Here is a 24149-nt window from a genome sequence, read left to right on the forward strand (position 1 = left end):
CACAATGACGATATACCTGTGAGTTTGACATGTACAAGTTTGAGTGTGTCCATGTATAATTTGCAAGATCTCTCCCAACATTGTAATGAGGAAGTGTTTAGTGATTTCCGTGTGTTGACTTAATCTTACCACAGTTGGCAGTAAAGTTCGCCAGTCAAGAATCGTGGAGAGTGCCAGCATGTTCCAGGTGACTAAGTAAGTTTATTTTCGGGAGGTTTCCAAGTTCATGTGTGAGTCTGGCGTTTACTCTGCATTTCTCAGTCCGCACAAAGACAAAATGTGTGTTGAAGACTGCATTGGTTCTTGCACACAAACAAGAAATCTATCTTGGAGTGTTTATTTTCGGCAACACTTCTCCTTCAAAGAACATCTGGGCTTGAATGAAAGCAGCTGGGAAATGGCATGTTTTCTGTGAACTCCCTTTTTTCTTGAAATGCTTCTTGCGTATTTTTCTGGAATGTTTTGCTATCTTTAAATGTAGCATGAAATCTGTGTGCATAACAGACATTCATTGATTGTTATCCTAACATGCTTGGAAGCAACTTCAGCATTCAATCATTTTAAGTTGAAAACTTGTCTAAGTTTTATCGTAATGTTGCATCACCCATTGAATTTTTCTCTTTAAACTGTTGACAAGGAAAGATGGTGGCTCATTGTAACTGTGGCAATGGACATCAAGGTGTTGTGTTTATACAGCTGATGGAACAATATGGCGTCATTGCCATACTTATCATGTAGTATACAATATGGCTGTTGAAGCAGCCATGTTGGATATGATGTTATGTTTGTTTATAAGAGACATGAGTGTTTACTAGGTGCATGAATGAACAGTGTGTTGATGGTTACAAGGTACATGAGTGTTTACAAAGGTGCATGAATAAAAGGTGTTTTGATGGTTACAAGGTACATGAGTGTTTACAAGTTGCACAAGTGTTCACAAGTGACATGAACAAAAGATGTGTGAGTGTTTAAAGAATATGAGCGTTTACAAGGTGCTTGTGTTTATTGAGTGCATGCCTGTTTACTGGATGCCTGAGTGTTTACATCATGCACCAGTGTTTACAAGGTGCCTGAGTAGCAGCAAGTGACTGTAATAATCCTCCAGGCAACGACCCACTTCCCTAACCAATACTCCAGGTGGCAGCCATTACCACAGACTTGTTGGATGTTACAACCTTACTTTTACAAACAGCTCGGAGGTCAGGCTGTTAATACAATAGTTTCCTAAATAAATACTCGCCCAGTAAATGTGAAGTAATACGTTACAGGTGGAATTATGCCAGGAATTACTCTGTTAATGTTTTGAACTGTGAGAATTTCAATGTGGGTTTGAAGGACATCGACAAGCAGTCTAACTCAACACATATACAGCATGCAGCAGGGGGACTGTTTTATAAGGGTCCAGCACTATCGGTGGCTAGTTTGTGTTGTTGATGCTACACATTTCCAAAACAGTGTGTGTTGGGTGTGGACTTGTAGAAAGAAGTGTTTGAGATTTTACTTTCCACCTAAAAAAATAGTTTTGATTTTTTGGGGGGTTTCAGTTGTTAGAGTGTATGTGTGTTTAAGAGTTAATATACTGGAAATGTAAAGTTACGGACCATTAGTTCGCATAACAATAGTTAATCTGTCAGGGCTTGCTGTGGTACAATAAAAGGAAGTAAGAAGTGGAAGTTAACTTACAAAAATCTGTGAATTAATTGAGAAATTTATGTTTCTTCCTTCCTACCTTCCTTCTTCCTATGCACTGAATTAATATGTAATTTATTTCCTGACCTTTAGGTTTAACTTGAAATTTAGTTGTTTGGCACAGGTTTGGAAATTTTGGGACAATTCTAATTTTCAAGAGCTGCTGACACCTTGCAGACCCTCAGAAAGCTATGTAATTGTACATAAGTTACAGTGAAGGAAACAAGCCTAAGATTGTAATCATGCTGTCACTACCAACTCACTTAGTCACTCAGTATTTTACTGACTCGTTCACACTCCCTATCCCCCTAGCTCACTCCTCCTCACTCACTCCATTACTCACTGCCCCTCTAGCCTTGCTCCAAGCCTGTACGGAATGCTTATAGCCCATGGATGTATAGTAAGTCTAGCCTTCAAGGAGGCAAGCCTAGCCTTGCTCCAAGCCTGTACCTGCTCCAAGCTGTACGGAATGCTTATAGCCCATGGATGTATAGTAAGTCTAGCCTTCAAGGAGGCAAGCCTAGCCTTGCTCCAAGCCTGTACGGAATGCTTATAGCCCATGGATGTATAGTAAGTCTAGCCTTCAAGGAGGCAAGCCTAGCCTTGCTCCAAGCTGTACGGAATGCTTATAGCCCATGGATGTATAGTAAGTCTAGCCTTCAAGGAGGCAAGCCTAGCCTTGCTCCAAGCCTGTACGGAATACTTAAAGCCCATGGATGTATAGTAAGTCTAGCCTTCAAGGAGGCAAGCCTAGCCTTGCTCCAACCCTGTATGGAATACTTATAGCCCATGGATGTATAGTAAGTCTAGCCTTCAAGGAGGCAAGTCTTGGGATGCCAGTCTGTTATTTATGATTTATTAGAAACTATTAATTATTACCTAAGAGACTTGTGCAAGTCTACCGCCCACTAGCTCTCCCCCCTCCCAGTAAATCAGTCATTTACTTCTCCTCTCTCACTCACTCACTCACTCACTCACATACCCACTCACTAGGGCTGTAACAATGTATCAAACTGTCAATGGATTGCAATAGTTGAGTCTCCGATAGCAATTAATTCATGGTAGAAACAAGAACCTATCGATGCATCGATAGTATGTGTGACTATCGATAGTTTAGTAATTGACTTCTGTTGATAAAAGCGCAGCACAAAATACAATAAGTTCCAGATTCGTTCACTTTGATTTAGAGTTATCTGCCCCTGTTACCTCTTGAACAATCTTGATCTGGGTTTTAAGTTTCTTGTCAGTTATTAAAAGAGACTGAAACTACATTATACTTCAGCTTGTTTTTGTTTCATATAAACTATACATTCATTTGGGAAGTGACTTCAAATGAGACAATTCAAGGAGATAAAAACTAATGCAATAGTTGGTCGCGATAGACTATAGCTATCGCAATAGTTGTTCCGCCCAAATAGTCACCCCTACCACTCACTCACTCCCCCTCACCTTTAATCACTGGTTCAGTGTTAGGTGGGATTCCACCAGCTTCTTGACATCCACTGCTGGGGGAGGAGCTCTCATCCAATATTTACTTCTCAATCACCTCGCACCTCAGATGAAGGTCAGTGGGATCTCACTGATTGAATTAAACATTTATTTGATGTGCTCGATGTCGACTTGATTACAAGCAGAGAACTGAATGTAATTCCAATTATGACTGGAAGGTTTGCAGAGTCAGCAGAATTGCCCCATCCCATTATATACAGCAGATTCTCTTTACGATTAATCTTACCAACAACAAAGTGAAAAGGATTCTGCCTGTTTGAAGTTAACATCCAATTCCGGACCTTTATCTACATCTCTCAGCCATTATGGCCATGACAGCACAAGAGGGCATCAGTGTTAGACTGCGTTCACAAAAGTGGAATTACGACGTCTGCTTGAAAACACTTTATATTAAGACTGTCTGATTCTAGAATTGAACACAGGAATCCTGTTGGTCTCAGATCCTGCAGTTCAGAAGTCCAATCATCTTCAATTTGAATGAAAGTTAAATTCATTGTTACTTACTTGAGGCATTTTTCAGTTAAAATTCATTGGGACATCTTATTTCTCAAGATCAAAATAAATGTTTTGAATTTTAAACAACAACTGTGTTATTTGTTTTGATTAATGGTGGATTAGTGTAGCACTGCTTGAATAGTGTCTCGGTCACATCACATTGCTATCATATACCAAAAGGGAAGATGAATATGTTGAAGGATTCTGGTATATCTAGATTTGTACCTGCAATAGGGAGTGACTGAGTTCAGTTTTACGCCACACTCAGCAGTATTCAAGCTATATGGTGGCAGTCTGTAAATAAGCAGACAATCCAGTGATCAACATCATGAGCATTGATCTATGCAACTGGGATACGATGACATGTGTCAACCAAGTCAGGGGGCCTGACCACCCGATCCCGTTAGTCTCCTCTTATGACAAACATGGATTACTGAAGATCATTTCTAACCCGGATCTTCTCGGGTCACTGCAATAAGTGATCACTGATGCATCTGTGTGTCTTAACTCAACATGATGTCTGTATTAAACTACAGGACCACAGAGGTTAAAGCGTTTTTCACATAAGGTCAATGTGTGACCCCAAGACCTGGATATTGCTAGATTCCCTCACATGGGTAAAATGTGTGAAGCCTATTTCAGGTGTCCCCCGCCATGATATTGCTGGAATATTGCTAAAAGTGGCTAGCTAGCTCAGAATAGCAGACGTGATTTCAATACTGTTTCTGTTTGGGAAGAAAACATTGTAGTCGACTGCCTACACTTCAGACATCTTTTCCAGTCGATTTTGTTAAATTATTAATGAATATCAGCAATGTTTCAGCTACTTCTAGTATATAAACCTTCTACTCTTGACCAGAAAAACTAGTGGTTGATGTTATGAGCACTGTATCGTGCTGCAATGATGTGATGGTAACCTGACTACTAATCCCCTGTAGATGCTGAGCCCCAACGAGCAGTGTGTGACCATGGACTGTTTTAAGGCAAAAGAATATCGACAAGACAGACGAGACTACAGACTAGTTGTGAAAGTTGCAGACTGCTATCTGTGATGAAAAAAAAATTTTGTTTGAATATTCTCCCGATTGGCCTTTGTTTTTGTAAGTGGGTTCACAAATTCAATGTCTGCGGAAACAAAATAATTTTCTACTTGCAGATCAGTTCTGCTAGTAATCAATGCAAACAAAGTTTTTAGATAGCACAGATAATTAATTGGGGAATTTGGATTTTTTTCCGATGGAATAACAATTTTTATACCAATTATTCATTATTTCTTCCCTTCCGTGGTAATAACACCTTATGTTTTATTATTCTTCTTTTCATGTAAATGTAAGACACTGTAATCCCATTTTCTTGGTCAAAAGGATTTTAGTTGTTTGTCTAATTCAATCTTGAAAACAAAATTAGGAAAAATGTAAGGTCTTGCAGGTGTTTGTGACATCCCAGGATGACACCTGTGATTCAGACGAGCTTTCGGGACTTGACAAACAGGAGTTAGAAACTTGTGAATTAATCTAATACATTATTTCATCTGATTTGCAAATCTTGTTTGTGTTCCTCTATTTACAATGGGAATCAAAATAGAAGCCATGTTTATTATAGAGGTGTTCTGGGGTCATCCGAGACAATTTTGTAATAAATGTTTGTGTAAACTCAAGAACAAATTGGTGATATTTTTCATTTGTAAACTTGATTTTTGACCTGAAATGATAATCCACAAACGAAGCCATGTTTTATTGTGTTTCTTTATCGTCGGATTCAAATTTGTATTGACATCTTGTGAAAATCCTTTTCTTTGAAGTTTTCAAGAAAGGTGCATACAAATTTCAAGTGAATATAAACATCAGTTTCCTGTAGGATACAATCAAAGATATCTTTGTCATTTTCTCAAAATTTGTTTGATATTTTAACACAAATATTTTGAAAACAGAAATGAATAAAAGTAAATTTTGCATGTCTGATTTCCAAGATTTTTTCTTGTAAAGTGTTTTTAAAGTTTTTGGGATTTACAAAATGTCTGCCAGCCACTCAAAGACATGGAAATGTCATAACCACTGTGGCACTCTGATGTCAGCCCCCATCTGACATGGCTGGGTAAAGACAGGCGTACCACGCTGCACTCTGCTGATATTTACACAGTGAGGCAGCAGGAGTTAAAATATAACCCGTCTGCTTTTTGCAGTGGAGAATGTGCCTGAGGACACATCCCGTTGTAGACCAGTGTGAAGGAGCCAGAGACAGGGCCTGCAGCTATTGATCTGTACACTGTGTTCGGCATTGTTCACAACAAACACCCATAATGAAGTGTGCCATGCTCATCCCATTTGGAACAGGGAAACTTAGAGATACCCTACAAGTGCCTGCATCATACTGGGCAGATCACAGGGCTGGGCAGATCACAGGCATTACTGTTGTCTATGAACGAACAGCAATGTAATGGGAAAACAGCTGAACTTTACTGAGGAAATGTTTAGAACACAGGTGGCCTATTGATTTTGGTATACCTGGAAAGTTATAGACTTCCATTTACTCAGATGAATTAGAACCAACTTTTCTGGAGAGTTGTCGGATGATGGAGGTGATGAAACTTTGAACAACTTCTGTATGTAACCTCCATGATAATTAAACTAGCTTATCTGAAACATAGATGTGGTTACAGTGTATTACGTACCTTGGCAGTGCCGTTGTAGGGAAGATTGTGAGTTGCCACGGAGACTTGAACTCAGCAGCTGTGTGTGTACTGGGATATCCAGACTAAGACAGAGGAAGGGAGAGAGCCGCACTAGTGCACTCCTCACAAACACTAGACTTGCTACAGGCTCCTACCCAGTGTTTGCATTGATGTATAAAACTTATACAGCTGTTCTCACTCAAACACTGGACTGGTTGTGTCTCTCTCCCTTGTTAGTATTGATGTGTCAAGACTTATACTTACTAAACTGACAGGTACTAGACTTGCTGCTGGCTCCAACACAGTGATAGCATTGATGTACCAAGCTTATACAGCTGTTCTCACTCAAACACTAAACTGGTTGTGTCTCTCTCCCTTGTTAGTATTGATGTGTCAAGACTTATACTTACTAAACTGACAAGTACTAGACTTGCTGCTGGCTCCAACACAGTGTTAACATTGATGTACCAAGCTTATACAGCTGTTCTCACTCAAACACTAGACTGGTTGTGTCTCTCTCCCTTGTTAGTATTGATGTGTCAAGACTTATACTTACTAAACTGACAAGTACTAGACTTGCTGCTGGCTCCAACACAGTGATAGCATTGATGTACCAAGCTTATACAGCTGTTCTCACTCAAATACTGGACTGGTTGTGTCTCTCTCCCTTGTTTGTATTCCTTGGGAGTAATGACATGTCAAGACTTATACTGACATATAGTTACTGGACTTGCTGTGGGACACTATACATACAGAGTACATATAGTTCAAGCAAAGACTAACATATATGTCATTAACACTAGACTGGCTTTGGGCACCTATTCAATATGAGTATATAAATATTCAAGCTAAGATGACTGACTGACTATGAGTTTGGTTTCGCCCGCTTTTACAATATGGGGACACCAGTATATAAATACTCAAGCTAAGATGAACATTTATATCATGATTACCAGATTTATTTTGGCACTCTATTCATTGTATGAGTATATTTATTAAAGCTATGACTAAGATTTTCGCCACAAATACTAGACTTGCTGCAGGCCTGAACTCACTGTTAGTATGTCTGTAGGAGCTATGAGACACTCCTCTAATATATACTAGACTTCCCGTAGGCGCCTCTCATTTGGTAGCATTAGTTGGTTTCTCAAAGTTAGGTTTATGGTGTCAACATCTTGAAACATTTTATTACATTGCCCCCAGCTAGTTTATGCGTGAGTGTGGCTAATTAAATGAAGTGAGCGGAGGTTGTATATGGAAGATATATCAGATGCACTGCAATAAACACGCAGCGGTGAATAAATGTACATAATCCTTGGAGACAGAGAGTGCATATTGTTCATTGTTTCCCATGACCCAGGGGTGTATCCAGAATTTTGAACTAAGTGTCGGTGGTAGGAAAATTAGGAAACAATAAAGTTTCACTGTTTCCCTAGAATTGATCATCTGTTATATAATCTATTTCCTAAATTTTATTCAAAATTGTATTCAATATTGCTTACTATAACTTTTGGTGGACATGTCTAAGGGAGTGATTCACTAGCTACCTGCGTCTCCTGACTCCCTTCATTGTCACAGGTTGAGAGAGTAGTACCAGACATTTTATGTGACAAAGATAAATATGTCAGTCACCAATTGGATGATGTGGTCACACGTGTGACTTGGTCCCGTATTGCATGTCACCTGGCGTGGATCATTGCACACAATATCATTTACAAGACTGTCTGGTCAAGACTCAAATATTTGCCATGTTTACAGACCGCTGTCAAAGAGCTGGAATATTGCTGAGTGTGCTGTTCAACAACAAACTAATCTAGACTTCAATACCCTGTGACATTGTGTAATGTCCGTGCTGTGGAGGTTCTGGGACAGAACAGTCCTCATGACCTCATGCTTGTCACATGAACTGACTAAAAGAATAGTCAGATGTAGTTACTGATTTAGATTTGATTGTTTAAAGGGTGACGTGATATACCAGGAATATTGCACACACTAGGGGTTTAGAACATTCAACAGACCCTCACTTCTAATCTTGCAAAATTGCTGATGTGACCATAAGAAATACTCACGCATGCACGCACGCACTCACTCACTCACTCACTCACTCACTCACTCACTCACTCACTCACTCACGCACGCACGCACTCACTCACTCACTCACTCTTACACAACCTGATGGTGTCACTGCAGTACAAGAAGTTGTCTGTTTACAATACTGCAAGGGTTATTGAGATGTGCATGGTCATGGCATGAACAAATTGGGTTATTGATCTCCAATCAATCACCTGTTGTAAGGTATTGATCTCCACCACATGGCTGATGTCTCCCCCCATCCCACTGCAGACAAGTTAACGGCTGTGGAGTGATCACTTCCTTCTGGAACTGTATCTCTCATTCCAATCAGCATTCACTCAGCCTTTGATAGATATTCACTCTGCTGTTGATATCCATTAATGTAGCCATTGATAGCCATTTATGTAGCTGTTGATAGCCATTCATGTAGCCATTGATAGCCATCATGTAGACATTAATAGCCATTCATTTAGCCATGGATAGCCATTCACATAGCCATTGATAGCCATTCATCTATGCATTAATAGCCATTCATGTAGCCATTGATAGCCATTCATATAGGCATTGATAGCCATTCATGTAGCCATTGATAGCCATTCATGTAGCTGTTGATAACCATTAATGTAGCTATTGATAGCCATTCATGTAGCCATTGATAGCCATTCATGTAGCCATTGATAGCCATTCATTTAGCCATTGATAGCCATTCATAGCCATTGATAGCCATTCATATAGCATTGATAGCCATTCATGTAGCCATTGATAGCCATTCATATAGGCATTGATAGCCATTCATGTAGCCATTGATAGCCATTCATATAGGCATTGATAGCCATTCATGTAGCCATTGATAGCCATTCATATTGGCATTGATAGCCATTCATGTAGCCATTGATAGCCATTCATGTAGCTATTGATAGCCATTCATGTAGCTGTTGATAACCATTAATGTAGCTATTGATAGCTATTCCTGTCAGTGATGAGTTAATGACAGCTTCTTATCACTGTTAGCTGTTTGACTCTGTACTCAGATGTATGATGAAAGCCTGTATCAAGTCTGGACCAGACATACCAGTGATCGATATTGTGAGCCAGCATCAGAGACAATGAACCAAGTCTATATGCCACCTGTATGACATTTACTGGGCACATTCACCTGAAATTAAGGGACGATGGGGTAGCCTAGTGGTTAAAGCATTTGCTCGTCAAGCTGATGACACTGGTTCAAATCTCATGGTGCAATGTGTGAAGCCCATTTCTGGTGTCCCCTGCCCTGAAACTGCTTGAATATTGCTAAAAGCTACACTCACTCACTCACCTGGAATCAATACAGTTGCATCACTGATGTAAAAAGTCGAAACATTTATTGTGTAAAATATGCAATATTCGTTAAATTTAGTATATATTTTTATAATATTATATTAAATGGACCTTACAGTAAAGATGTATATTATATAAAAGTATGGACAGACATATGATATTGCTGACTTTTGACTTAACGTATCCACTCCCTCACACATAATGGTTGCTAATCTCCTGTGCTAGAGTATGTCCTCGCTATGTGACTGATACACAAGTTCATCACTGGTAGCTGATCATGGTCTGCTGACTTCATTCAGAACATACATGCTGCGAGTGTTGCTGTAGATAAAAGAACCTTTTATTTCCAGAACAGTGGTTACTGTTCCACTAAATCCGTCCATTTAGGTAAATGGTCATAATTAGTAATTAATTGTTTACGGACAATTGAACGCATGCTCTAAAAGACCAGAAACAGCCCTACTGAGTCATTATGTTTTTATGGTGATCTATTTTGGCTGTCTGAATAGGCACTTGACTGATTTTACATTCATGAAATATTTGCAAGTGAATTCAAATATTAAACAATTACTGTTTATATGTGTTCACCAATCTGGGTTTAGTTAACTTTGTGCAATTAAGGTGAAGCTGTCACTGGGGATGTATTTGTGACATATCGGTGAAGCGTTAATTACAACCCAGGATGCTGCTTCAGTACGTACAACTGTATAGAAGGGCTGAGTATCACCTGGTATCCGATGATACTATATGTATCACGATCTGGCCTGACCATACCAGAGATAGAATCATACACCACCAGTGCAGTGTTCACGAATGGTGTTTTAAAGTAACAGAACATTGGGTCCTGTAAGTTTCAGATGTCTGTCTGACCCATTGAAAATTCACAGGACCCATAGAATAAAATTAAACACACATTTCAGATTTAACATTTCTTATAATTGGCAATGAAAGTATAAACAAACATAAGATTTATAAACAGCAAACAAGTGTTACATGTCACATATAACAACTTCAGTCAAAGTCATTGTGAAATATACAGTCAGACACTGGGGCCGGTGGGTTGTACACTTCTATCTGACTGTTGGCAAATCTGCCGGATTTGTCAGAGAGTCAGACGCTATTTGTGAACACTGCCAGTGATATAATCATACACCACCAGAAATGAAGTGTAAATTGGTGGGTATATCTTCTACATAGAATAACGCTTTGTCTCTGAAATTTAGAGGATTTGATAGAAGCAAGTAATTCCTTTTAAATTGAAACTGACCCACAGTGAGATGGGAGATTCAAAACCTGAGAAAATCTGGAATTGCATTATTTGGGGTTTAAACAGGAAGGCTCAACAGAGGGGAGAATAAAGAAGAAAATAATTCAAAGACTGAGACAGGTTACTTCTACCACCATGTCTGTGTGTTCTTCCATGCTTACAAGCACTGATGTTGCTACTTCTATCATTGGAATTTACTCTATTAATTCCTGTTAAATGTTTAGTACATTGCACTGTCGCAAATTGACAGTTCGAGTATGATCAATACCTTAGTATTGACGATGTCATAGATATTGGTGAATGGTTATAACTTTACTGTACAGTCACTCCATTGTTCCAAATAAGTGCACTACAATTTGAGTTGAAAATATCAACTCTTCCCAGTTGGAGACAGAGATAAGCTTTAGCGCAAATCTAGTAGAAATTCAGAGGCTTTGGAGTGCTCTAATGTAATGTTCAGTCTGATTTACCTTCAATTTCAAAATATATTTCTCAGATCTAAGATTATATTTCAATACTGATTTCATTACATGAAATACAGCCTGCTGGCCTCCCCTATTTCTGTAATCTAAATTGCATTCATCAAGTTAAGTGCAGATTCCATCGTCATGGTTGTCGTTATAGATTACCATTACTTTAACTAGTAAACTTGTCAGCTCTAGTTAACCCAGCCTAGTAAACCTGACAGACTATACTGCTTCTAGAAGTTGTTATCCTCGGTATTGAGTAGTTGTGACAGATTGATACAGTATCTTTTCTCCAAGTTCCACTCAGATCAAGCATGTGATTCACCAGCTGTAGCCAATACTGCAGATTGCTGCCATAAACCATTAAGGCAAAACAGTAAACAGAGAGAGAAAAGAACATTTAAAAAATGGTTTTCTCAGTTTAGGTGTTGTGTGCTGAAGCAGGTGTGGTTGGCATGTGTACATATTACAATGATTTCATTGATATGCAATTTGTAACATATGGCTGTGACAGTGTTGAGGCGTCTCAATCTTGTGCTTGACAGTGTAAGGAAGCTGTCATTTATCATGGGGATTTGGGCTTGACATGTTTCGTTCATGACTTCACTAAAATAAGTTGGGCATTAAATTGATTTAATTCATTCAAGTGATAGTCATGTTTTAAACATGAAGTAACAATCCATTGTTTGCTTGACCATATTTTAAACAAGAATTGAAAATCCATTTTTCATTACATTAAATCCTTTGATTTCCTGTGAAACCTCCCATTATTCTGCCACGACGTACTCAATAAACTTTTCATACTGAAATCAAGTAACAGTTGTTCAGTACTAATGTTGGAGGTATTGAAAGTAGTGCACCAAATATCTTCTAAATTTCATTTTCTTTATGGTTTACATGATAACGGTGTTAGGATCTACACCAAATGTCACATCTGTTGCAATAAGGAAGTTGTCTATCCACAAAAAGTGTTCCTCTCCTCAAAATTTCATTTGTTATTTCCATTTTCTCTTATGTCAAGTTGATGTGGGGAGCCACAATCCCATTTCACTAAGCAATCCTAGCACTACATGACTGCAAGTCATTTACTTATGAAAGTGTTGTACATTTACTTCATTGAATGAGGCCCTTGTTACGTTAGGTACAGCTATATTGCTTGATTGTCTGGTCAAGAGTCAATGATGTATTAACTGGTGTAATGGTACATGATACAACAGCTTATTTTCTGGTGCATATCTTTGTGGATGCTATCAGTTCTGTAACAGACCTTGTGTGGACAGTGATGGGAGCAGAGCTGTAACAGACCTAGTGTGTGGACAGTGATGGAAGCAGGGCTGTAACAGACCTAGTATGGACAGTGATAGGAGCAGGGCTGAAACAGACCTAGTGTGGACAGTGATAGGAGCAGGGCTGTAACAGACCTAGTGTGGACAGTGATGGGAGCAGGGCTGTAACAGACCTAGTGTGGACACAGTGATGGGAGTAGAGCTGTAACAGACCTAGTGTGGACACAGTGATGGGAGCAGGGCTGTAACAGACCTAGTGTGGACAGTGATGGGAGCAGAGCTGTAACAGACCTAGTGTGGACACAGTGATGGGAGTAGAGCTGTAACAGACCTAGTGTGGACACAGTGATGGGAGTAGAGCTGTAACAGACCTAGTGTGGACACAGTGATGGGAGCAGAGCTGTAACAGACCTAGTGTGGACACAGTGATGGGAGTAGAGCTGTAACAGACCTAGTGTGTGGACACAGTGATGGGAGTAGAGCTGTAACAGACCTGACTGTAACAAGTGTGGACACAGTGATGGGAGCAGAGCTGTAACAGACCTAGTGTGGACACAGTGAGTGGGAACAGAGCTGTAACTGTACCTAGTGCTGTGGACCTAGTGATGGGAGCAGTGCTGTAACTTGACCTAGTATGGACTGTAAGAACAGTGCTGGAACTGACCTAGTATGGACTGTAAGAACAGTGCTGTAGCTTGACCTAGTATGCTGTGTAACAATAGTGCTGTAACAGACCTGGACTGTAAGAACACAGCTGTATGACCTAGTATGGACTGTAAGGCTGTAACTGACCCTAGTATGGACAGTAATGGCAGCAGTGCTGTAACTGACCTAGTGTGGACAGTGATGGGAGTAGAGCTGTAACAGACCTAGCTGTGGACCTAGTATGGACTGTAACAACAGTGCTGTAACTGACCTAGTGTGGACTGTAAGAACAGTGCTGTAACTGAGCTAGTATGGACTGAAGAAGTGCTGTAACTGACAGTGATGGGAGTAGTGCTGTAACAGACCTAGTGTGGACACAGTGATGGGAGTAGAGCTGTAACAGACCTAGTGTGGACACAGTGATGGGAGTAGAGCTGTAACAGACCTAGTGTGGACAGTGATTGGAAGCAGGGCCTTAGTATGCTGTAAGATAGTGCGTAAGTTAACCCTTAATGTGTGGCACTGACTATCTTATCCCTGACTAAGAAAGTGCTTTAACAAAATCTAGGCCCAGGGCTGTAACAGAATAGTGTGACAGTGATGGGAGCGGGACTGTAACATATGTTGTAAGGACTGTAACAACTGCTGTAACTGACCTAGTATGGACTGTAACAACAGTGCTGTAACTGACCTAGTATGGACTGTAACAACAGTGCTGAACTGACCTAGTATGGACTGTAACAACAGTGCTGTAACTGACCTAGTATGGACTGTAACAACAGTGCTGTAACTGACCTAGTATGGACTGTAACAACAGTGCTGTAACTGACCTAGTATGGACTGTAACAACAGTGCTGTAACTGACCTAGTATGGACTGTAAGAACAGTGCTGTAACTGACCTAGTATGGACTGTAAGAACAGTGCTGTAACTGACCTAGTATGGACTGTAACAACAGTGCTGTAACTGACCTAGTATGGACTGTAACAACAGTGCTGTAACTGAAGTATGACCTAGTGCTGTATGACCTAGTATGGACTGTAACAACAGTGCTGTAACTGACCTAGTATGGACTGTAAGAACAGTGCTGTAACTGACCTAGTATGGACTGTAACAACAGTGCTGTAACTGACCTAGTATGGACTGTAACAACAGTGCTGTAACTGACCTAGTATGGACTGTAACAACAGTGCTGTAACTGACCTAGTATGGACTGTAACAACAGTGCTGTAACTGACCTAGTATGGACTGTAACAGCAGTGCTGTAACTGACCTAGTATGGACTGTAACAACAGAACTGACCTAGTATGGACTGTAACAACAGTGCTGTAACTGACCTAGTATGGACTGTAACAACAGTGCTGTAACTGACCTAGTATGGACTGTAACAACAGTGCTGTAACTGACCTAGTATGGACTGTAACAACAGTGCTGTAACTGACCTAGTATGGACTGTAACAACAGTGCTGTAACTGACCTAGTATGGACTGTAACAACAGTGCTGTAACTGACCTAGTATGGACTGTAAGAACAGTGCTGTAACTGACCTAGTATGGACTGTAAGAACAGTGCTGTAACTGACCTAGTATGGACTGTAAGAACAGTGCTGTAACTGACCTAGTATGGACTGTAAAGAACAGTGCTGTAACTGACCTAGTATGTGGACTGTAACAACAGTGCTGTAACTGACCTAGTATGGACTGTAACAAGCAGTGCTGTAACTGACCTAGTATGGACTGTAACAACAGTGCTGTAACTGACCTAGTATGGACTGTAAGAGCAGTGTGTAGCTTGACCTAGTATGGACTGTAAGAACAGTGCTGTAACTGACCTAGTATGGACTGTAACAACAGTGCTGTAACTGACCTAGTATGGACTGTAACAACAGTGCTGTAACTGACCTAGTATGGACTGTAACAACAGTGCTGTAACTGACCTAGTATGGACTGTAACAACAGTGCTGTAACTGACCTAGTATGGACTGTAACAACAGTGCTGTAACTGACCTAGTATGGACTGTAAGAACAGTGCTATAACACATCTGCCTGATAGCAGGTAAAACTCCCCTCATCATGCCTGCAGGGGAGTAGGAATCTGTTTGCTGCTAGATCAATGCCAACTCTTCCAAGCATTGATTTGTCTAAAAGGATCACGTACCCTGACCCTGGCCTGGTAATGGAGATAGTCTGACGGACATTTGCTGATGGTCATAATGGCGGAACCCCCTGGCAAGGGCCATCCTATCTGATGTTGACTGTGATCTTGAATACATTACAGTCTGCAGCACCAGACTGGAGGGTTCTTCACCTGCTGACAGTCACTCGTGGCTAGGGAGTTGTAGTCTACATACAGCTGAAAGTTGTATTGTGGGGTCCATTGTTGGGATGAAGAACGTATAGTATGAGACTTGTCATCTGTGGTTTTACGCTCCATAATTCCATAGAGTTGTGTCCCTTTTGCTCACAGAAAGAATGAAAGTGGGTTCGAAACTTTATCAGTACCCTATAATCTGTGCCCATGGGTTCCCCAAAGTTGTAAAATGTCAAACACATGCATCCCTTTCAACTTTCCTCCATACTGATGTGACTCACAGTGATTATCTGGAATACCTTTAAAGCAACATTGAAACCTAACTCACTCACTCACTCTTAACTGTGTTATGTTATTTATTCCTTGGACATTGTTTAGTCAAAAAAACAGATTGACAACAGAATTTTGAATGTTGTTATTAGTGAGATGTTGTGGTGTGTTCAGCATACATACATTACAGTTATTTATATTTCCCAGATACCCGTGAAGATCCGGGTTAGATGTGATCTTCAGTAACACAATCACTGGATTGTCTGGTTCAGACTCATTTGTTACAGACTGCCGCCATATAGCTGGAATATTGCTGAGTGCGGCGTTAAACAACAACCAAACCAATTATATATTCAGAAAATGATTCATTATCTCTTCTGTGTAGTGTTACTTTCTACTCAACCATGATGCAAATGGCGTGATTCCACAGAAGTCATTGACAGTCAGTGGACATGGCATTGGAAGTGACTTTTAATGTAAGGTTAGCTCCTCTGACCAGTGTCGGTGGTCAATCAGTCAGTCAACTTAATAATCAATTAATCGCGACTTGATTTTCGGAGTTCCGAGACACAGGCTGGCTTCAGCCTGTTCTAGTTTTAGATTTTCACAGGAATGTTTAGACTGATTGATAATTCCAGAAACATTGTATCAGGCGTGATGGATTTTGATTTGAATTGACCAGTGCAAATTCTTAATTAATAGATCATATATCCATCAGTTTGAGTGTGTTTAGTGTAGATACTGTAAATCTGGAAAGTTTTACGCCATGAAAACATTGTAAGTCACTTTTAGTCATAACTGTCTGGAAAGTTCTGTGACAGCCTGTTGATCTAATTACCAAAGATCCGAGATCGTTGTGCAGGTGGCATTTGTTATTAGTAGAATGTGGTATTGTTTGTTTATTTCTGGTCCTCAAAACACAACTGTCATGAAACAGTTGTGCAAGTCGCTCATATCTGCCTTAGTACTGTTGTGGTCACTGAACTGTAGCAAATCTACCTGCAATTAGATCTTTAGGCCATTTTCAGATAATGTATATATGGAGACACCATGGGTTAAAACATAATGGATTTTGTTTGTTGAATATTTGATGACTCGCGTGTTCCATGATCACAATTGACCATCTCTTAGGGGCTAACTGTTCTCCATGATCACAATTGACCATCTCTTGGGGCTAGCTGGTTGTCTTCTCAGAATTAAACCATTCTGATGTCGTCTCACCATTGTTAATGTAGTTGATTCTGAGCCAGGAATCACTGACCATTTGGAAGATATAAGTCTTAAATGCATTAAAATTGACTGAGTTTTGGTAGTGTTGTGGCTTCAAACCAATTATAGGTGATTATTCACAATTGTCAGAAACCGGCGATCGAATGTCAATGATTACATTGTTTCTTGGTTGAAAATATCTGCTAACATCACTGGTGGAAAACATTGCGTTTATGTTTTCAGATCTTCTTTGATTTATGGAAGTAGAATACTGAATGTAGAACAACACTCATGATTCCTCCATAAATCTCAGTAACTTCTGACACAGGTCAGTGACTATTCAAGGGGTAATGTTGTCAACTTGCTGATACTTTCCTCAAGTCAACATGCATTTTAGTCTAGATCATGTCCCAAATATGAACCTATGTCTTGTGACAAAAATATGTTTTTATGCTGTGAGACTAAGCACACCCAGGTCTGAGGAGAATATGTCTGTTGTGAAAGTCTTGAGATTCATGCATTACATTGCTCTGTGGAATACTGTCATGACGGTTGATGACGATGAATGCTATGTCAGAACTTATTGATGAGATTGATAGACAAATAACCAGAACTTAGAAAGAGGACAAAATTTCTCTTATCATTTTTTATTTTGGCTGGTTCTGTTTCATGAATGGATAAAATAAAAATAAATGTGAAATTTTGTTACAGCTGTTCATAAGAAATGGTGAATAATAGGACTAAAATCTTATTCTGATAAGCGTCTAGCCATTTTAAAACTTGGATGTTTTTCATTCAGTAGCAGATGTTCTGGAAGTTGAGTTTGTTTGAACATTAGATTTTTCTACCATGTACAGAAGGTATAAAATTTCAAAAATAATTAAAATATATGAGGCATAATTGGTGTGTGAATGCACACGCAGTGTCTGAACCTGTCTTCATAAGCGTCCATTCTGGTGTCCCCCGCCGTGATATTGCTAGAATGTTGCTAAAAGCTACGTAAAACTAAACTTAATCACTCACTCATAAGTGTCCATAGGATGTGAATGTAGCTGTCAGTACGGGATGGTTGTACAGCTGAAGGGTCGGTGGGGTAGCCTAGTGGTTAAAGCGTTGGCTCGTCATGCTGAAGACCCGGGTTCGATTCCCCACATGGGCACAATGTGTTAAGCCCATTTCTGGTGTCCCCCACCGTGATATTGCTGGAATATTGCTAAAAGCGGCGAAAACTAAACTCAGTCAGTCAGTGTACAGCTGAAAACATAATGTTGATAGTAACAAATAATAACATTTAAATTGGAAAGGAGCCCCAGTGAGTGTGGAGAACCTGAGGAATCTAGACTTGCTTCATTTAGGGCTCAAGCATTGGAGGGAGGGCTAAGCTGGATGGAAAATAATGTAGGTCAGGGACTGTGAGACAGACTAACAGTGCCTGTAGTGAGGAGGGGGTGAGCGTGAAGATAGGAACATCGCCGTGGCTGGGAATTAATCCCACGCATTAACTACCGAGACATGAAGACTAATTACAGAGTGGTAGCGAGGTGCACATTACGATAAGGGTCAGATGGTTGTCTTGTGAGGTCAGGGTATTTAGACAGGCGGGGGCACAACTAGTTCCTGTGTCATCGGCTGTTGTAATGTATCGTTGTATGGAAGGAAACTCGAGCCAGAACATTAGAATTCTTTACTTACAGTAAGACATTACAGTTTTATATACCTCTGGTATCAAGGGACCAATTGTTTTCACTATGGTAAATAATATGAAGTGGAAGAGTGAATGAAACAATGGGGTGAACAGGTTGATTACGAACATATACTTATATCACACATGTCATTGATATAACATAGCACAGATTGAAATCACATATATCACACACATATCGCTCATACAAATATATCCTGCATATATCACACGCATATCACACATACACCCCAAGTTTGATGTAATCAGTGTTATCTGAAATTGAGACTTGATTACCTCTCTTTTGACATGCAACAGAACAATAGTATATATTCTAACAGTGAAAATAATTCAGCCTTTAATGATAGCCATGTTTTATTTTGGAGAAAATAATTTGCAAGTAAAAGTGAGTGAGTGAGTGAGTGAGTTTAGTTTTACGCTTTTAGCAATATTCCAGCAATATCACGCGGCGGACACCAGAAATGGGCTTCACATATTGTACCCATGTAGGGAATCGAATCGGGTCTTCGGTAGACGAGCGAACGCTTTAACCACCAGGCTACCCAACCGCCCTGCATGTAAAAGTGTTTGTGTTGATTGTCAAATGTGTAGGTGCACCACTACAGGGGAGATCGAGTTAACAAAGCAGGAAACGGGAGGTTATTAAGTGGCAGATGGGTTGCAGTATAACATCAGATAACTCTATCTTGTGAGTGAATATCACTAGTCATTGCTGTGTAGGGATAACATGACCATAGTGTGGTCAGTGTCCCTAGTTGTGTGTCAGTGCTGACCACCAAGACCACAATATATCTCACACCACAATACACCTAACACCAATGTTCACGAATGGTGTTTCAAAGTAACAGGACACTGGGTCCTGTAAGCTTCAGATGTCTGTCTGACCCATTGAAAATTCACAGGATCCACAGAATAAAATTAAATGCACATTTCAGATTTAACATTTCTTATAATTGGCATTGAAATTATCAACAAACATAAGATTTATAAACAGCAAACAAGTGTCACATGTCACATAAAACAACTTCAGTCAAAGTCATTGTGAAATATACAGTCAGACACTGGGGCCGGTGGGTTGTAGACTTCTATCGGACCGTTGGCGAATCTGCCGGATTTGTCAGAGGGTCAGACGCTCTTCGTGAACACTGTAACACCCCAATGACAATATACCAATAACCCACACTGCAATTCACCTTCCACACATCAGTGAGTTTAGTTTTACGCCTTTTCGCAATATTCCAGCAATATCACGGCGTGGACATATGATCAGACACTACACACACACACCACACAACCCTCTGACATTACCACACTCTCTCAAGATCTTACACCACCCACCATCGCATCAGCTCACCCACCAAACCCACCCACTTGAACTATTTCCCTACAAACTATCTATGAACCTCACAGCCGTCCACACAAACTGAACCACCCATGCTCCCTACCACATCATACCCTTCAAGCTTCAGCCACAGAGCAGTTCAGTCTCCAAATGGCAAGTCCAGCACCTGGTGGTGCTTAATCTCCCAATGTATATCAGCATGTATATTGGCATGTATCCTGAAGATGAGGAGCGGTGGGGTAGCCTTGTGGTTAAAGCGTTGACTCGTCATGCTGAAGACCCGGGTTCGATTTCCCACATGGGTACAATGTGTGAAGCCCATTTCTTGTGTGCCACACTGTGATATTGCTTTAATATTGCTACAAGCAGCGTAAAACTACTCACTCACTCACTCACTCACTCACTCACTCACTCACTCACTCACTCACTCACTCACTCACTCACTCACTCACTCACTCACTCACTCACTCACTCACTCACTCACTCACTCACTCACTCACTCCTGAAGATGAACTGTGGTCTGTCTCACAATCCCTGAACCACATTATTTTATGCAATGTGAAAGCTCTAAGTGAAGCAAGTCTAGCTTGTTCTGAATCTCTAACACACTGGGGCTCCTTTTAAATTTAATTCCATCAAGTGATTTGTTTCTATTAAAATTTTATGCATATTCAGAGACCAAGTGTTAAGCTGCCCCTTGCTTTTTCCCTTGTAATCAGAATCAGGGATGAAGTTGCTGTCTTAGGCTAGGCGGTGAAACCATGTGTTAAACTCCAGGGACTTTCATAATCCAGAATATGTGTCGTTCTTCCTTGTAATCTACAGTCAAGGGAGGAAGATTGAGGTGATGAAATCTTGTTTTATACCCTAGGGAATAAGTGTGTTATTTACCGCTGTAGATTTGGTGCTGTGCCAGCCCCCACACTGTAGATGTATACAGGTATTGAGCTGGCATCACGCCTAGGATTACATTCTAGACCGGGGAACACAGAAATTAGGCCTGTGTAGGCTGTGCCTCTTGAGTCCATCACGGACCTATATAACTGTTCTTTGAGACAGGAAGATGTATCATGGTTCTGGTGTTGCTGGTAGTGTATAAATGAATACTGAATGAGTTGATGGGACGTTTCAGCTTCTTTATGCTTTCAGTTCATCAATTTGTTTTGTTTTTCTAGCAAGTGATCAATTACTGGGTTGGGCAAGGTTATATTGCTGATATTACATATACATCGGTCTGTGTCAAACTACCGGTAGGTAAATGTCTGAGACCTACATCACTTCAGCCTTTCCTCCGAACCCGTGTTGGTCCGGGTTAGAATATCGGCCTTCTGTAACCCATGCTTGTCGTAAGAGGTGACTAACGGGATCGGGTGGTCAGGCTCACTGACTTGGTTGACACATGTCATTGGTTCCCAATTGCGCAGATCGATGCTCATGCTGTTGATTACTTGATTGTCTGGTCCAGTCTGGTTTACAGACAGATATCTGATTATAAAACTTCACTCACTCCCCTCAGACTACGCCATTGGAAGTGCATTAAAAGCTGTGTGAGCTGGACAATTGCTGAGTTGACCGCGTTTTCTTATCCCAATTGCATAGATCGCGTCTGGTCAGACGTTAAACTCACTCACCATCACTCACTCACTCATTTATTTATTCATAAAAAAAGGTTTTTCACAATTTCATCAGATTTTAGTGATTTATTTGGATGATTACCAGCTGAGCTGACGAGATCAAACAGAATTTAGAAGTCTCAAGGTTCAGACTGCAGTGAAGAGTCAACAAGTCTGAAAGTCAACAATTGATTATTGTATTACAGTCCTTTGATATTAAAAACATGATAGCATATGTTTGATTGTTCTGCTCACGTAATGTTACAATAGCAATGCTGTGACGTTGTCCTATGGGATTATGGAAGTAGAATATTGCCAAACATTGATACGTACATGTGATGATTCAATCCAACATCATTTAGTCGGATCATCTCGACAGGAAATTACCTCTGGCCAAACTGCATTGTAGGGTCTCCTTCATTTGCGGAAAAACAAAATTGCCTACATTCCGAGATCCTTGTGAAAAGGTTAAAGTGCTGACAAGACACTATCCAGGAAGTGTGGCCTCCTCGATAACCTGATTTAAGTGGCATCAAGCCAAACTTTAGGGTCGTTAATAATTAAGTAAGACTCTAGGGTATGCAGTTCTTCTCATGCTTAGATGTTCCCTCATTACAGCGTTACTTTTATGGATAAAGTTACACATTTCTGTAGTTTGCTGACAACCGATGGAATTGTTACAAAAAGAACTCATTTGAATTTTATTGGTGAGTTTGTGTTATCAGAGGGCTTGCAAAATGGTGTCCTCTTGACTTCTGATTCCTGTAGTTTCTTGAATGCTATCTGTATGTTCAGTAAAAGCATGGGGTGTCAGTGCTTGTCTTGAGCTGTACACAGTAATACTCCATAATAACCAAGTAGGGGCCAGACAGTCCAGGGGGTGATGTTATGAGCAACAGTCCATGCTGCCTGGGTGTTATGGTGGCTATGTGACAACGTCGTCAAGTGTGACCATGTGATCCATTTTGTCAGCTCTTGTGACAAGTGTAGGTTTCTGGCTGCCTAACCTTGATTTCCCACAGGGTTTCACGTTGGTGTCACCTCTGTTGCAATAAGAGAAACCCATGAGGACGCTGTGTTAGATTTGCTTTCTAGAAGTCTATGTTGGTTGGTTACGCTGTACACTCCGCTCCACTCCACTCCACCACTCCACCCACGCTTTCCACGCCAACGCCACCCCACGCCATGCCATGCCTTAACACCAAACACCACACACCTCACCTCACCTAACCACACCACACCTCACCTCACCTCACCTCACCTCACCTCACACACTACACCACCACACACCACCACTCACCTCACCTCACCACCCTCACCTCACCACACCACACCACACCACACCACACCCTACATCACACCACACCTAACCACCACCCTCACCTCCACCTCACCTCACACCACACCTCACCTCACACCTCACACCTCACCTCACCTCACTGCACCTCACCTCACACCTCACCTCACCTCACCTCACCACACACCACCTCACACCACCCACCCCACCCCACCCCACACTCATACAAAATGAAAGGTAGTCCTAATGTTTAACTTAGTAAACAAATAAGTTATTTTACTTAAGTTTTAGTATTACAAGACATGTAAGAGGCTATGTATGCAACTATTAACAGATGTAAAATATATATTTATGGATCAGCATGACATATCCACAAAGACCAATTGGCTCTATGCATGAAAACGCCTCACTCCACTGTAATGCTATTAGCATATTTGGACAGTAAGGTACACTTCTCCCCCACCAATCTCAGACTCATCACTGACAACAAAAAGTAATAACTGAAATGAACAGTAAATAGACCTGTAAGGAGGATCATTTTCATGCATCTTGTTGCCTAGCAACATATTGTAATGTTCCTGTGTCATGAATGGCATAACTCTAGTGGAATGGTTATGTTTACTTGATCCCAACTTGAGTGAAACTTTGTAAATTTAATTATCCATAATGGCTGAGCCTGGCAAAACATTACTGAGTTGGGTGTACAGGGAGTTTGTTGTTGTCAGTGTGACCTGAACATTGACCTGTCTTTGATGAGGCCTGAAGCGGCACCATGATGTGTACATGTGTTATAGCGGCTAGGATGGTCAATGTTATATTGCTCTTGAGGCCATTCTGGTCCGTTCCAGTCAGTGTTCCATGTTGATGTTCTTGTGGTAGATGCTCAAAGTCTCTACCATACAGTAGTGCCTCTGTGGTCTTGTGGATAGAGATCCTGCCTGCACAAGCGAAAGCTGGTGGTTCAATTCCCCAGGCATGTCATAAG

General features: G+C 40.6%; 2 protein-coding genes across 2 annotated transcripts in view; one reads left to right on the forward strand and one right to left on the reverse strand.

The window, feature by feature from the left end:
• Window positions 1-6382, reverse strand: part of LOC124275073 (serine/arginine repetitive matrix protein 1-like) — a 49450-nt gene extending 43068 nt beyond the window's left edge. Inside the window, exon 1 of the mRNA XM_046710550.1 lies at window positions 6365-6382. The gene's annotated coding sequence lies outside the window, so the exon portion shown is untranslated. The remainder of the gene's footprint in view (window positions 1-6364) is intronic.
• Window positions 1-24149, forward strand: part of LOC124275074 (set1/Ash2 histone methyltransferase complex subunit ASH2-like) — a 105414-nt gene that overhangs the window by 76228 nt on the left and 5037 nt on the right.

This window comes from Haliotis rubra, unplaced genomic scaffold (genome assembly GCF_003918875.1).
Source record: "Haliotis rubra isolate DU_JTF1 unplaced genomic scaffold, ASM391887v1 Scf198, whole genome shotgun sequence".
Lineage (NCBI taxonomy): Eukaryota > Metazoa > Mollusca > Gastropoda > Lepetellida > Haliotidae > Haliotis > Haliotis rubra.